The sequence below is a fragment of the Neofelis nebulosa genome, chromosome 9, assembly GCF_028018385.1.
Source record: "Neofelis nebulosa isolate mNeoNeb1 chromosome 9, mNeoNeb1.pri, whole genome shotgun sequence".
NCBI classification, from domain to species: Eukaryota; Metazoa; Chordata; class Mammalia; order Carnivora; family Felidae; genus Neofelis; species Neofelis nebulosa.
The window spans coordinates 104,043,267-104,056,204 of NC_080790.1; the positions used below are offsets into that span (position 1 = coordinate 104,043,267).

Here is a 12,938-nt window from a genome sequence, read left to right on the forward strand (position 1 = left end):
AATCAGAAGCAGGCTCCAGGCTCTGAGCTGTCAGCACGGAGCCCGACGCGGGGCTCGAACTCACGGACCGCGAGATCGTGACCTGGCTGAAGTCGGACGCTTAACCGACTGAGCCACCCAGGCGCCCCCAGTTAACAGTTTAATTACCACATAGAACAGGGGATAGTTGCAAGAGAAAACCTCTTCAACTCTCAACGCATGCTCAGCATCACTGGCCTACTAAAAGCATTTTGGAATTGATGGGATTGAATTCTGATATTTACACAGTAAAGTTTGAAAGGTTTCAAAAAGCAAAAAGCCTAAGATATGTAAATGATATTATTTCCATACTTTTTTGTTCAGAACTGTTTTAACAGTTCCTTGAAAGGCAAACTGGAATTCGATGGCTATAGGATACCTGTTTTGAGCATAAAATTATCTGTTTGGATGTGTTTTCTGTGTTGGGGAAGGGAAAACAGTGGGCAAATTTGTAAACAAACTGTGTCTTTCCTTTGTTAAAGTATAACACTACAATTGGTTTAATTTATGTAAAGAATCTAGGCAAAGCACTTTCTAGGAACCAAACTGTTTAAAGGCTGATAGACTTTTTTTTTTTTTTGCCACAAATTACCAGAGATTTTTTGCATGACTGTAGGATTATATTTCACTTTTAAAATTTCTTAAATGTAAGATGTCTTAGGACTTTGGAGAAATGATGTATGCAATTCTTAGGTCTGTGTGCCCCAAAGGAAAAAACTGTTTCAGAAAACATCGTTTCCACCTCATTTTGGGACTTTCTTAGACAAGTTCTCAGCGCAAAAACAGGGAAAAATGAATATTCCTCATAGCTGCTAGCAGTATTAATGCCAAGCAACAGCATTAATAGTTATGTAATTACTTAGAAAGAAAAACTGGAACTGTATGAGCTCACCCTTACCTGCGCTGAGGCCAAGAACTGAAAGAGTGATTCAAATTCTTCAGAAAAGGAAGAGTCCTATTCTGAAACCCAAAGGTAGGAGGACCCGCCCACTTCCCCTGGAGGACTCGTTGCTATAGGAACCCGCAGTAACCCTTCAGAGCCAGAACAGTCCGGGGGAGGGGGATCCTCCCAGGGATTGGGGGATGGTTAAAAAAAAAGGGAACGGAGAAAGGGTAAAGATGGGGGGGGGGGTTGAGAGGTTAAAAGACAATGAAACCCCTTGGGTATGACAGGGTCTGAGAAGGAGGGCTGAGGAGCCCCAAAGGAAACTCAAAACATCAGTTAGAACAATGTCCTGGACGCTACAGTCACATTATAGTTAAGTTTAAGTTTGAACCATTAGAGACACTTCCCTCCCTCCCCGGTGGCAAACAAACCACCCTTTGTCGATTCCTGTGTTTGGAAAATGAAGCTAGACTTTTATCTCCTCCATTACAAACTGAATGCTACTTCGTAAAATTGAAATCTTGACTTTCTTATATTAAACCACCGGTTCCCAAACTATGCTTGCACATTGGAATCACCTAGGGACCTTTAAAATATACGTTGTTTTAATTGGTCTTGGGTGTGCTACTTGAGCATAGTTTTAAAACTCTCCAGTGGTTCTCTTCTTCAGCCAATTTTGGGAACTACTGTACTCCGTGATTTGGTGAGGTAGGTGGTAAAGAGTATTTTTAAAAGAGGGGAAAAAAAGAAAAAGAAAGCACAATTATCTCCCTTTGTCTTTTTAAGGCTAATAATAGAATTACTGGCTTTCCCCAAGCACACACAGGACAATAGGTTTCTTGATAAATAGGAATCCCCAGAATGCTCTAACAATACTTTCTTTGAGATAAAAAGACTAGGCAGCATAATCTGTTTCTTCCCAAGACAGCAAACACCGTTCTTACCCAAACACCAAACTTATACACCTATTTTAAGAGCGAATGGGCCATGAATGACGCTCACAACTTGGGAGTACGAGCTCCAGCACCAGAAGAAAACCAGACCCCCAGTAGCCCACCATCATTCGCTGGGGTTCTGCGGCGACCAGGGCTGGGCAAGGACGGGGTGTGGGTCCCTGAAGCCCCCAATCCGGGCCCCGCTGGCAGCGCCTCAATAAAGTTTCTCAGGGAAGTTTGTTCGCGTTTCCAAGCAGGCGCCTCCCCGGGCCAGGGGCGCGGCCCCCGCCACCTGCTCGGCGCCAAAGCTCTCCGGCCGCGCCCCCTCCCTGGACCTCCGCCACCTCCGCGGGTCGCGCACACTGCGGGCGCCCGTGTGACCGGCTGGTGCCCGGGTGGGCTCGCTTCGCCCCCCCAACCCCCGCGTCCCTCGGCTGCAGCTGGCCCAGCCCCTCGGGCCACGGCGCCAGGACCTCTTCTCGGGCCCGGCACCATCCCGCCTGGAACCCCTCGGGAAGGCTTGCCGCGCGGCCAGCGTTTCCCGAGCGAAGGCGGGGTATCCGGGCACCCCGCATCCGGGAGCCCGACGCCGACCGGAGGACCCGTCCCAGCCCAGCCGCGCACGGCCCCTTCGGCCCGGGGCCGAGAGCGCGCCCCTGGCCAGGCGGTCCGGTGGTGCGCACGCGCGGAGGCGCCCGCCCGCTCACCCGCGGCGCCCTCACTCACCGTCCGCGCTCTTCGTCACCTCTGGCGTCGCCGCCGCCTGCGGTGCTTGCTGCTCGCCGCTCGCCACCCCGGCCCGGTGCCCACTCCTCAGGCCCCGGCCCGGGCACTCGGGGATCCAGCGCCCGGCGGGCTTGGCGGGCACCCGCACGCAGGGCACGCTCCGCGGGGCCGCGCGCGCGCGCCCGGGAGCCGGGAGGGGGTGGGGCCAAGCTGGCCACGCGCCTGGAGGCAGCCCTGGATAAATAAGGGGCATGCGCACTGCCTGTCCCTTCCTGGGGTCCTGTTTCTGGGAGACTGGTGACCCTGGACCAGTGAAAGGGAGAAGAGGCGAAGAAGGCCAGGAGACCTCCTCACTGTGAGGCGCATTCGCCCTTGTCCCACAGACTGCAGGTGTTTTTCTCGGGTGCCTTCATCAAATGTGTTAAACATTTATTGAGCACCTACTTTGGCAGACCCTTTGTGCAGGACCAGGGCGGTCTCCATTAATGGGGGAACCATTGGCTTGAGATTGCTTTTCCTGCAGTGATTGCATCCTTCCCTTTGAACAGATAAGGCAAGTGCACTACACTCTTCGGCAGTTTGGGGAAGCAGAGTTGCTGCTGGATCGGGGTGATGACAAAACTTCACTGAGAAGCCTGAAAGAATAAGAGCTGGAATCAGAAGTTCACCTGGAGAGAAAGGTGAATGAATACAAAGGAATAAGTGGAAAAAAATTATATATGTGTGTATACATGTGTATACATGTATATGTATACACATATATATACGTGTATATGTATATATATACACACACACACACACACATACACACCGTGCACACCCTGTTGGGGGTTAAAACCTGAATGTATCATTCATAGAGCCGAAACGATGGGTGGAAGAGTAGTTGAAGCTCCTCTGGAAATCATTTTTAACGCTTAACCTCAAAATTTTGCTTTTTTTCGTGAGTACTTGAAAAATGTTAAAAATGGGGGGAGAGGGGAGGCGGTGGTCTGATTAACTTAAATATATAAAGACTGGAGACCTACAATGTAGTATATATTCTGGTACGAAGTGGTAGTGTCCTAAATTCTAGTGTTGGCACCAGGAATGGAAAGCACGGAAAAGTTTTCAGAGATTGTGAAGAACAAGATTCCCTAGCTTTTGTCACTGCCTTTTCGGGGATACGGAGCTATTTATAATGACAGACACCTACTTCATTCAATTAGATCATCATCTTTGGTAGGTATTTATTAGTGGATAAATTAGACCTCTAAGATATACAGCCACAGTTACTAAATGTTTCTTTTAACATGAGTTGAGCCCTGGAAAAACTTAGTTCTACTCAGTTGAAAAACATATATGTGTGTGTGTGTGTGTGTGTGTATGTATACACACACACGTATGCATATATGTATATATATGTATACATATGTGTATACATACATATTGTATATACATATATGTATGTGTATATATACATATATGTGTGTATATATGTGGGTGTGTGTATATATATGTATATATATATATATAGGCTTTGGAAAACAAAAACCCCTTTTTCTAAAGCCCAAATGTTTCATAACAAACTGCTGATACTGTGCAAATTACTAGTGTCTCTGAGTCTTACTGTGCTCATCTGTAAAATGGAATTATGATGGATATGGAATTAAATGGAATAATGGAACACATTAATTTTAATGTGTTACTTGGGCTCTGCCACAGTACTCAGATAGTCGGTCAAGTATATTCTAGATGTTTCTGTGAACAGGTATTTTTTCAAGGTAAGATTAACATTTAAATCAGTGGACTTCAAGTGAGGTAGATTGCTCTCCATGATGTGGGTAGGGCTCATACAATCAGTTGAAGGACCTAATAGAAAAAGACGGACATCCCCTGAATAAGAAGGAATTCTGCCAGCAGAGTGCCTGTGGATGTGAGCTGCAATCTTTCCCTTGGGTGTCCAGTCTGCCAGCCCACCCTCCAGATTTTGGACTTGCCAACCTCCACAATCATGTGAGTATAAGTCTCTCTCTCTCTCTCTCTTTTGATAGGTAGGTAGGCAGGTAGATAGGCAGACAGCCATGTTGGTTCTGTTTTTCTGCAGAAACCTGACTAATATCCCTTGCAAGTCTCTGAAGATTACGTAAGTTAATTACCATCTGAATCTGAAAAAAAGAGATTATAATCTTTAATTTGTGAGGTTATGAAAAATTAAATGAAAATAGGTAAAGCATGCAGCATATATTAGGGTCTGAATTACTTATAAATGAATAGCAGAGGCAAAACCAAAAGAGGAGAAAAGGTAGATATTGGCACTGTGATAGCATTTCCTCAGTTCACTGAGTAATAATTTTAAATTTAATAAACGGACTTTAGAGATGACAGAAAATTTTGGTCTTCCTAACTCTGACCTGCTAAAAAAGTGATACATATGAATATTTTAATTATTTGCAAGTAAATGCCAAATGAGCTATTAAGATAGACTTTAGTTATACTTTTAAAACACTGGACATGCAAAGCAGAGATATGAATTCACATCTGAATATTTTATTCCAATTTAAGTGTCAGTTCAATTCACTCTACTTGCTACTTTGGTAGGAGAAATCTAAGAAAAGTTTACTTTTGAAATAATTCCCAGTCCCAGAGTAGTGCATGATACAGTATTGAGTGTATTATTGAATTCCTTTTGGGGCAGGCCCATAGCTATTGCGAGCTTGCAAAAATGGATAAAATATTCCATTTAATCTACAAATATTGCCACTTATTATGTACTAGGCAACATCTCTGCCCTCAGGGAATTTATCAAACAGCCTAGAAAAAAATGAATAATCATAACTAAAAGGCCGAATGTGGCAAATTCTTTAGGAGGAACATAAATGAATGGGTCAATCTTACCTTGTTCAAGAGATTGATGCCGGGGGCTCTCTCTCCTAAACCTGCCTCCGTTGTGGCCCCCAGCTTTGTGCTGTTCCTTGTGGCGCAAGCCAGAGGGGCACAGCAGCAAGCATCTTTTAAAACTGTTTTGAGCAAAGTTGATAAATATCAAATAAAATAACATTCCACATTCCACTGACTCACTTGCTTCTGAGCTGTCAGAGGTGGTAGGGTTGAAGAGACATTATCACTCATTCAGGTTGTGAGAGCTCCTGTTCTCTTTGTTTTCTCTGTATTGTTGTGGCTGTTATTTTGTTTAAAGGAGAATTTAACTTTAAGTGAGAATTTAACTTTTGGAGTTAAAAAAAAAAAACATAAATTTTTCCTGACCTAATGGAGATTTATGAGGAAAAACAAAAACAACCTAAAATGAAAATAACAAAAGGTGGGGTTTGGGTTCATAAAAAGATAAGGAATGATTGAGTTGGAAACTATTACACAGGTTGACAAAGATGACCCTACTGTTTGTCCGATAACAGTCCTGTCATAACGTGACCTTCTTTTTCCTTTTGGCTATAAATGAAATATTCCACCATGGGTGAGAGTAAACTAACTCCAGGATTTACAAAATGTAATGATTCTGGGGAAACTACCTAGCATTTTAGTAATCATTAAATACTGAGGATGGAGTGCCTGGGTGGCTCAGTGGGTTAAGAGTCAGGTCTTGATCTCATGGTACGTAGGTTCGAGCCTCACATCGGGCTCTGTGCTGACAGCTGGAGCCTGGAGCCTGTTTCAGATTCTGTGTCTCCCTCCCTCTCTGCCTCTCCCCTGCTCATGCTGTGCCTGTCAAGAATGAATAAATGTGGGGCGCCTGGGTGGCGCAGTCGGTTAAGCGTCCGACTTCAGCCAGGTCACGATCTCGCAGTCCGTGAGTTCGAGCCCCGCGTCGGGCTCTGGGCTGATGGCTTGGAGCCTGGAGCCTGTTTCCGATTCTGTGTCTCCCTCTCTCTCTGCCCCTCCCCCGTTCATGCTCTGTCTCTCTCTGTCCCCAAAATAAATAAAAAAAAAAAAAAAAAAAAAAAACGTTGAAAAAAAAAAAAAAAGAATGAATAAATGTTAAAAAAGAAAAATTTAAATACTCAGGATATTTTATTTTGAGAGTTTGTGAATATATTCATTTCAGGAGCTTTGCCACGGTGAATGCGAAATAAATTAATCTGGGATTAAAGAAAACCCTATACTAGAAAAGGAAGAGTTTTAATAAAATCGAAAGGAATGGCCTCCAGCCATGGATGTTAATTATCATCTGATGAATAATAATGATGATAATAGGAGATGTGAAATAAGTTAAAATACATCCTGGGCCAGATTTTTTTTTTTTTTAAATTACAAACCCTGGAATGTTGCCTTATAAATTTAACCAGTGTGCTAGCATTAAATGGTTTAAAATTAGACTTAAAACACAATGAGCTCTGTGCTATTCATATGTAGCACTCACCATGCGATTTTTTAGTAACGCTATTCAAATGAGTTCAATTTTGATCAGTATCACAAGTAGAATGTCGATCACCCAGTAGAGAGAATGGCAGTATAAATGTTTCTTCCTATAAGCATATTTGATCATGAGAAATCAGAATTTAATAATGTGGCACAATATTGGTTATTCTTTACAGGCTTTACCTCCCTCTTTAATATTTTATGCCACTGATAAAATGTGATCAGTTGACACTTTTCAATATGCTGACTTTTGCACATTTTAATTATACGTTTATTTTTGAATATTAAATAAACTTTATATCAGCATGCCCTTTAAAATATTAAATTGAGGGGCACCTTGGTGGCTTAGTTGGTTAAGCATCTGAGTTTGGCTTAGGTCATGATCTCGTGGTTTGTGGATTCAAGCCCCACATAGGGCTGTGTGCTGACAGGTCAGAGCCTACAGCCTGCTTCGGATTCTGTGTCTCCCTCTCTCTCTGTATCTCCTCTGCTCACACTGTCTCTCTTTCTCTCTCTCTCAAAAATAAATAAAACATAAAAAAATTTAATATAAAATTGAGTATAATCATAAAAATTAAATGCATATAAATGATTTTGCATAAGCAATGATAAAAACACTGTAATAAATGCAATATTGGGTTAAAGAGGATTTTTTTCTTTAAAAATGAAACTCCTACAGAACATTATATCCAGTTTTGTGAAATGTAAACCCATTCTTCATTAGGGAAGGTTTTGTAAAGTCATATGAATATTAAAATAATTATTTCTGTACCTTATAGTCTAGTTTAGTGGGACAGTCTAGGTCAGTGCTATCTAACAGAAAAAAAAAGCCACAAATGCAAATACATATGTAATACTAAGTTTCCTGGTAGTCGCATTTTAAAAAGTAAAACCAAACAGGTGAAATTAACTTTAATAGTATATTTTACTTAATCCACATGTTCAAAATATTATCATTTCAGCATGTAATAACTATAAAAATTGTTTATGACATATTTTACATTTGTTTTAATACTATGTCTTCAAAATCTGGTGTGTATTTTCCACTTACAGCTCACCTCTATTTAAACTAGTCAAATTTCAAATAATTAGTAGCCACATGTGACTAGTGGCTATCATATTGGACAGCGTGGATCTAGGACTAAGGTCACTGGTTCTCAAACGTGGCTCCACATGGGAATCACCTGAGAAGCCTGAAAAACTTTCGATGTCTGGGTCACAGTCCCATGATCCTAGTGTATTTGCTCTGGGGTGTCACTTCGGCATTGGGATTTAAAAAAAAAAAAAACTCTTCAGGTGATTCTAATACACAGCAAAGTTTGAGATTTACTAGTCTTGTTTATTTTTTTTTAAGTATTACCAAAACAATATTATGAAAGCAATGGCAATTGTACTTTACTTGAAATCAATAGCATTTAAAAATCATGCTGAAACATACTAACGGTGTAACATATATAATAGCATAGATGACATATTTACATTACTACTATTTCTAAATATAATTAATAATTGCTAGTAAAATTCCAAAGCTTTGATTAATTTGGCCAGGAGTTCAAATCTAACATGAAGATTCCAGGTGAGGATTTAATCTCAGTACTGAGTGAGATTTGTTGAATAGTGGCATTTCTGTATGTCTTCTCTGAATTTTTTACTTTGTGTTTGTTTAGCAAATGTCCTAATAGAGAAATCACCTCTGACAATGGGGTCATAAAAACTTTCTGTAATGGCTACATTTGTTTCATATGTTTAACTCTTGTGTCCAGTATCCTATTGTTAGTATAAGAGCTAACCCACACCCATGGCAAATATTTCTCCTCTTGTTTTCTATTCTAGCAGTCTTTGTCCATCTGTACTTAATATATTGGTACAATTAGTGTTTCTCAGTGACAAACCATCCTAAGACTTAGTGGCTTTAAAACAACAACCTTTCGGGGCTCCTGGGTGGCTCAGTCAGTTAAATGTCCAACTTCGGCTCAGGTCATGCATGATCTTGCAGTCTTTGGGTTTGAGCCCTGGGTCAGGCTCTCTGCTGAGAGCTCAGAGCCTGGAGTCTACTTTGGATTCTGTGTATCCCTCTATCTCTCTGCCCCTCCCCTGCTTGTGCCGTTGTCTGTCTCTCTCTCTCTCTCTCTCTCTCTCTCTCTCTCTCTCTCAAAAATAAACGTTAAATTTTTTTAAACAGCAAAAAAAATAAAATAAAATAACAACCTTTATTACTTCCATTAAGTCTGTGGGTCCACTGTGCCATTCTGTGTCTGGGCCAGGCTTGGCTAACTTCTCTGAGCTCTCAAGCATCCACATTTAGCTAGTGGGGTACCTAGAGGCTGGTCGATCTAGGATGGTCTCAGCTAGAACAGTTCAGCTCTGCTCTTTGTGGTCTCTTATCCTCTAGCAGGCTAGTACAGGTTTGTTCTGAGAGCAGTGGTGGCCCTGCAGAGATGGTGTAAAACTACACAAGCATATTTTCAAGCCTCTGTATCAAGTTGACACTGTTTCACTGGCCAAAGCAAGCCACAGGGGCAAACCCAGAGTCAGTGCAGGAGGGTACTACCAAAGGGCACAGGCATTAGTGCAGTCAGTCTGCCATGTCTGGTGTTTGATTTGATTCATCCTATCATGTTTATTCTGTTCATTGCCAGTTGTTCTTACTCTGCAATGTTTTGTTTTTTTTTTAAACTATCTTAGCTGCAGTGTTGAATATTTCTACTTGTTATAAATGAAATCTTTCTCTCAAAGTTTTCTTAGTATCTGCCTTTAGGAACTTTCCTTTGTGGTTTAGTCATTTTTATGCTTTTAAAGCCTCTTTTTAAATTTGATTGTGTAGATAAATAATGAAAATAAGTATGATCTTTGATCAAGTAGACAATCAATAAATAGATACAATGTGTTTAAAAGACTTCATGCATTATCTTGAGATCAAAAAAAGTTTTAAATGCTTTATATTTTGCCAAAGTTCTAAACCTGATTTCAGAACAATTAAATAAGTGAAAAAATGTTCATATGAATAAAATATTGATGCTCACTTCCTGCTTGTCCATTGTCGACTTAACACTTGTATTTCAGCATGCATTTTTCACTGCATTTCTTTACAATAGATGGTTTAATTCATCATGTAAAACCATTCTGATTGAATTTTGAGGAAAATATACTAAAGGGTTATATATGGAGAGCTTCGTAAACCCAGACATTAAATAAAAGCCATCATATTTTGTCAGTTGGGGATGTGACTAAGCTATGTTTTAAGAAATAAAAAAAGTACATTTCTGTCTCTGGGGTTACTTATTTGGTGGAGGTTCAGAGTCCGATAGAAACCTTTTTTTTATTTTTCCCTATAAACAAGCATTATAAATTGTTTGTTACTAGATTATAACCTTGTAAGAGTAAATTACAGTTGATAGAGCTTTGAATTACCATGCAACATTTTGTGCCTACATGAGTAAATGACAAAAAATAGACTAAGAAAACACCACATACTTATGTCGTGCTGTTTGCCCTTTTAAAAAGGATGATTACTATGTAACTCCTCATAAAGCTGGAGAATATATTCTTTCTTGGACCAGGGGAAGCCTTATGGATTCTAATTTTCCCAAGGTTAGCTTTGTGGGTTTGGAATATTCTGAAACCTAATGTGACAGCATTAAGCTGTATCTTACCAGACTCTCTTGCACTGATTTTCCTTAGAATCAAACTTCCAAACAGGATTTGGTACAAGTAGTTTACTTGGAGGTGATCCAGGGAAGCACTGGTTGTGAAGTAGGAAAGGAAAACAATGAAGGGGAGGCAGCCAAGGTACAGGCTGGAGTTCAGTCACGCAGGGAAAACTCGGAGCCAGCATGGAACACGTACCTCAGGGATATTCCAGTCAAGGGACCAGGGAGCTAGGATCATTATCTACTAACCCCCGTTCATCAAGGGATGAGAGAGCTGGAATCATTATTTACCCATCTAGTCTATCAGAGACTGAGGGCTGCTCCCAAGGAAACCCTTCCCTGCACTTTGATTTAGCCCTTGCTCATAAGCTGAAGGTGGTTTTGTGGCCAGAAAAAAAGGCAAAGAATGTCAAGTGCTACCAGTTGCAAGGCATCTTGCACCAGTGAATGTAAAGAAATATGAGCATGGCAGCACCAGTATGCACCAGGTACAGGGGGACACAAAGTGGCATCATGCCTTCCCAGGCAGACCTGAATATCCTCTCCATCCTCTTCAACGATTACCTCTTTTTCCATCTTTTCTGTTTTCTTGTCCTCTCTGATCCTCTCAGAATTCAATACCTTCAATAATGGTATGCTCTAAAGAAATGCATACCACACAGTGACCCACTGTGCCCGCAGGACAATAGGGTTTGTCAACCCCACAGGCTATTTTCACATCCTTGGTGCACCTTACATCCAAACTGTATCTAGAAAGTTTGGAAGAACTTGTATAAAGGCATAGACATCTTGGAGAAGACCCAAAGACTGAAGCATTAGCAGCTATTCCATCTGAAGCTCAGTTCTCAACTGGAGTTAATTTTACACCCCCCCCCCCCCCAATTCCCTCCTTGGAAATGTTTGGCAGTGGCTGGAGACATTTTTGCTTGTCACCACTTTGGGGGAGGGTACTGTTGGCCTCAGGTGGTTGGAGGTCAGCCACGCTGCTAAATAACCCCTTCCACCCAACAAGGAATTAGCTATCCTAAGAGTTCTGTTGTGATGCTGTTCAGACACTTGATCTAGAGAAACATCAGTGGGAAAGGAAGACGCTATAGGTCATGCTTTCCAATTTCCTTTCCTAATCTTTACTCCCCATTTTTACTCTGACAAAGTTTCCATTGATTTGTAAAGGTGTTGCTAAGCATGTTGGGAGGCACAGAAAGGAAGCTCATTATGCTTCCTGAAATTTTGCTAAATTGAATAAGGGAGTAGCAATCTGACCTTTTAAAATGTTTCCAGATGCTAAGCCACAGATTGAAATGCTAAACCCAGAGAACCAACTACTACTGATTAGTAGTGCTGTGGCAAAAAGGGCAGTTTTCTTTTGACAAACCAAGTCATGAAGGACGGAAAGATACTGACACTCAGTGATTAATTTCTGGGAATGTGTTGAACGAATCAAATTATGTATCATTTGATGCCATTAAATTTGAGTTCCTGCATTATACGTGGACCTTTTGCTTTTCAAACATTCTCAGTGTGTGAAATTGAATGTGCCATTTACAAGCTATCATGTAATTTTCTGTTTTCTGAAACAAAAGCAACAATCTGGGTACATTAAAGACCATTATATAATTGACAAACCTGCTTTTTAAAACTTGACCCAAAACACTTAAAATTACTATCATTTGTCAAAGGGAGTTATTCTTTAACAGTGCAAAATCATTTAAAAATTGGAATTAAAACCTCCTTTTGCTTTGTTCCAACAAGAATACCTTCCATGTGTATACATTTTCACAGTTTACAAAGTTACTTTTCATGCCCACTAACTCACTTGATGTTCAAATCAACCCTATGAACAGGTAGCATTTTCCCTATTTTTAAAATGAGGAAGGTAAAACTCAGAGATCATAATTTACTGATTCAGTTATGAAGACAGAATATCCACTATTTGTATTATATATATATATATATATCACTTTATATTACTTTGACTTGATGTTTAATATCAAGATTTAAATGTTTTATCAAAGTAAAACATACACATAAGAAAGCATGCAAATTATTAGTATTCAACTCAATGAATTTTCCCAATTTTAAAACATCCAGGTAACCAGCACTCAGACCCTCCCTCTTCCCAAAAGTTTACTTCATGCACCTTGTGAACACTACTAACCATTTCACCCAGGATAACACTATCCTTTATTCTGACAGCATTCATTTATTTTTGCCTGTTTTGAACTTTATGTAAGTGAAATCATGGTATGTATCTTTTGTGTCTTCTTTTGCTCAATGTTAAGTTTGTGAGCTCCATCCAGATTATTCAGTGTGGTTGTTAAGTTGTTCTTTCTCATCATTGTGTAGTATCCTGTGTGTGACTGTTTCAAA

The 12,938-nt window shown here is 40.6% G+C and overlaps 1 protein-coding gene and 1 long non-coding RNA gene across 4 annotated transcripts in view; one reads left to right on the plus strand and one right to left on the minus strand.

The window, feature by feature from the left end:
• Positions 1–2,726, minus strand: part of BTBD3 (BTB domain containing 3) — a 36,244-nt gene extending 33,518 nt beyond the window's left edge. The window contains exon 1 of one of the 2 annotated variants that reach the window (XM_058684874.1): positions 2,566–2,726. The gene's annotated coding sequence lies outside the window, so the exon portion shown is untranslated. The remainder of the gene's footprint in view (positions 1–2,565) is intronic. The other variant, XM_058684872.1, reaches the window with a different exon arrangement.
• Positions 2,727–4,144: 1,418 nt separating this feature from the next.
• The window catches only part of LOC131485406 (uncharacterized), a 155,176-nt gene continuing 146,382 nt past the window's right edge, over positions 4,145–12,938 (plus strand). Inside the window, exon 1 of one of the 2 annotated variants that reach the window (XR_009248822.1) lies at positions 4,145–4,557. This is a non-coding gene — a long non-coding RNA (uncharacterized LOC131485406). The remainder of the gene's footprint in view (positions 4,558–12,938) is intronic. The other variant, XR_009248821.1, reaches the window with a different exon arrangement.